Raw genomic sequence first — 4,092 nt, 5'->3', positions numbered from 1 at the left:
TCTTACAATTACCCCTATCCTTGGGCGGATAAGGCCACACCCCCTTCCAACTGACCACGACACAGTGGAAGATGCGACCTAATGGTATTCAGCACTCGTGCACTCATACATCCACTCGGTCTCGATGTTGGAGCATCCTCTTGGTACCATAAGGGTTTAAGAACTTTCACCCAAGGACATCTATGACACCTAGAGCTGGAATCAAGAATTTTTGGTATCCAATCCTGCCATCCGCGATATGCCTGGAGGCTACAGCCTTGATGTCGCTAGGGCGTATAGTAATCATGTCACACAAATGCAAGATGTATGAATCACACTATCCAATCATGCAGAAATCCTACACGTACCACGCGCTCATGTGGGGCAACTCCATCTCTCAAGGAGTCCCATAAATATTCCACCTAATGACATATGCTATAATCAGTCACTCCTCATATCAAGCATACATATAATGCGTATGGGCATGGGAATATAACATGATGTTATGCTAGCCTATACTCAGTATGTCCTACTAACTCAAGTACATTAGCATGATTAGCAGTTATAATATCAAGATCAGTCATCAACAGTAGATATACCAAATCTGGTATCACAGATTCTTCTATGTACGGTAATGATGTACTCTCCTCATGACAAGGATGGGCCTAGATGGCCTACTTATAACAAGTATGGGCCTAACAACAAGGGATGGGCTTCCTCACCTGCTCCATCCCGTAGTAAACTGGGCTTCCTAAGGGGCCCACCTAATAAGCATAAGGTGGGCCCTATAATGCACGGTGGAAACATGATCCATAATGGGGGCTCAACAGTTTGGGTTAGCCTAATAAAGTGAGATGGGTCATACTAATAACAGTGGAGGCCCAATGATTTTGGTTAGTCCACTAAAGGAGATGAGAATGGACCTAACAACGGGTCCTAGGGAGGATTATAATGTGGACATTTAACCATCATTACTCCCAAGGCGTGGCCCATTTAGAACCTATCCTATAATGGAGTCCATGGTCTTTATACTAACTAGGAAAATGGATGGGCATCATAAACATATACATCATGGTGGAATCACACATCACAATTGGGCCTCATCACATAGGCCTCACATGCACCACAATGGGCCTCATCATAAGGGTCTCATTCATATCACAATGAGCCTCACACAAGGACCTCATGTACATCACCATGGGCCTCACATAAGGGCCTCATTCATATCACAATGAGCCTCACACAAGGACCTCATGTACATCACATTGGGCCTCATATAACGGCCGCATATACATCACATTGGGCCTCATACAAGGGCCTCACATACATCACATTTGGCCTCATACAAGGGCCTCACATACATCACATTGGGCCATATCCCATGGGCCTCACATACATCTCATTGGGCCTCATCACACATGGGCTTCACATACGTCTCATTGGGCCTCATCACATGGGCCTCATATACATCACATTGGGCCACATCCCATGGGCCTCACATACATCTCATTAGGCCTCATGAAACAGCTCATGATCTAGCCACAATGGATAGATAGTGTGTGTAACACATACAACACAGTGGGCCTTATGGGGCAGCCCATGATTCAGAAAATAAATGGACAACATGAATATAATCACATACATCATGGTAGGTCCCTTGGGTCAACCCTTATGGTCCAGCAAGATAGATGGACAACATGCATATAGAGCACATACAACATGGTGGGCCTCTTGGCTAGATTCAAACACACACATCGTGGCGGGCCTGTACAGTGCAGATGGGCCCCACCAAACAGATAGTGTGATGGAATACATGTAGCAAGGTGGGCCCTGCACATACAACATGTGGGCCCTGTGTGTAAGTAGGTGGACCTTGCACGTCCTGCAAATGGACGGATGGCGTGGGATGAAACACATACATCGTGTGGGTCCCATTGTCCATGTGGCTGGACAGTGTGGATGATCCACACATCATTAAGGTAGGCCCCACGTCCAGGGACTGGACGATGGGGATACAACACATTCATCAAGGTGGTCCCACAAGTGGGAGGGTTCCACCGTCCAGAATGCTAGACGGTGTGAAAACAACACTTACATCATGTGGGTCCCACCGTACAGGGATTAGACGGTGGACGGTGTGGATATACACATAAATCATGGTGGGTTCCCACTGTCCAGGGATTGGACAGTGTGGATATACATCATATATATCAAGGTGGGTCAATTCTGGACAGTCTGGATTTATTAGATACATCTGGTGGGCCACACACATCATCATCACCATAGAAAGAGAGAGAGAGAGAGAGAGAGAGAGAGAGAGAGAGGAGGAGGAGGAGGAGGAGGAGGAGGAGGAGCTCCACCACTATGAGCTCCTCTCATGCATGCACATGTACATTAAGTGGGCCTCACATAGGTGGGGAAATCCCATTTCCTCCACATAAATCAAGCCTAGGTAGCCATATCAATTTGCATAACATAGAAACTTCATGGTGGGATCCATGAAGAATGGTCCCACCATGGATACATACATGCAAGGTATGGTGGGCCGTTGGCCACACCTGAGGGACCAAGATGGGATCTCCACCATTGATTGGTGGATCCCACTTGCCCCATGCTAAGAAGAGAGAAGATGCATGCTATAAAATGAAAGAAACAAGTGCTAGGAAGCACTCGCCTCAAATCTCTGCCTCCTTCTTCCACCTATAGGTTCTAATGCTCCAAGAGGGTTGATTTAATGGTTGTGATGGGGTATGGATGGTTGGATTAGGAAGAATAAGCTTAGAATGGGGCTGGACTTCTCTCAAATGGTGGGACTTCCATCGCTTCTCTCTTGCTAGGGAAGATGAGAAGTGAGAGAGAAAGGGAGGGAGAGAGAGATGTAGGGAGATAATCATTGCTTTGTATACTAATTATGGTGGGTGTAAGAAGGCATGGCTAGCTTGCCATCATTACATGTAAGAGATGGGCTAACAATCATAACTTGAAATGATTACAAAGCATGCTTGTAAGAGGCATGGGTGATGATGTCATCATCATGATTATTCTAGGAAAATGCACAAATTGGAATGGCCCCGCAACGTGTGGTCCACGGCCATGATGATGTGCGGGCCGCATCTCACACTCTAAGCGTCAGATTGGCGCATGAGACACGGCATCAGAACCACGGTGACGGCGCAGTCGCAATGGCATAGGTCTCGGCTCAAGCTGACTTAGGTTGACGGGATGCAACTCAGGGTCGCTCACAAATGCTATCTATAAGTCGAGGGTCGCCGAAATTCGACGGAGAGGATTGCGAGATCCTAAGGAATGGAATGGTCACTGGGACACAGGCCTGACACATCTTTCTTTAGGATGACACTCATTTTTCTATTAAAAAAAAAATTTCTTTTGAATATTTTGTCGTCTTTTGGTCATACATAAGTCTTTCAAAATTTTGGCATATGAAGGTATTTGTTTAACGACATCCAGTAGTGGAATGTTGACCTTCACTTATTTTAACACCTCTAGAATGTCTTAAGAATTAGAAAGGGGTTTTGGTGCAATCAACCATTGGGGAAATGGAGCAATCAGCTTGCCTTTGAGTTTTGGTTTTAATTCTTGTGGAGCAGTGCAAGATCTATTATTATTATCCTTTTCCGGGTCCTTAAGTTTTTTAGCCTTGACCGGAATGTTTTTGTTAATGGTCTTCCCACTTCTAAGAGTAGTGATAGATTTAGCTTGCTCCCTTTGATTTGAAGAGCTTGGGTTGTTGACTTCATATTACAGTTTTGGATTGCGGAGAGGTTGAGCTGGAAGGCTTCTCTTATTCCCAATCACATTCTGTCTCAAGCCCTTATATGGCCTTTGTAAGGCCTTGAAAGGCTTGTAGTATCCCCTGATTGAAAAGCTCTTAATTTTAAAGATACTTTAGAACCGGATCCTCTTAAGGTTTCCCTTGATTTGGAATTTGATTAAAGAATCCTTGAGGAGTAGCAATTTGTCCATTCCTTCAATTGAAGTTGGGATGATTCCTCTAACTAGGATTATATCTATTGGAGGTGGGTCCATTGAAAGGTCTTTGGTAATTATTCATGGCATTAGATTGCTCATTCAGTACCTCTTGAAAAGTAAGTA

This window comes from Magnolia sinica, chromosome 12 (assembly GCF_029962835.1).
Source record: "Magnolia sinica isolate HGM2019 chromosome 12, MsV1, whole genome shotgun sequence".
NCBI classification, from domain to species: domain Eukaryota; kingdom Viridiplantae; phylum Streptophyta; class Magnoliopsida; order Magnoliales; family Magnoliaceae; genus Magnolia; species Magnolia sinica.
This window is presented reverse-complemented; position numbering follows the sequence as displayed.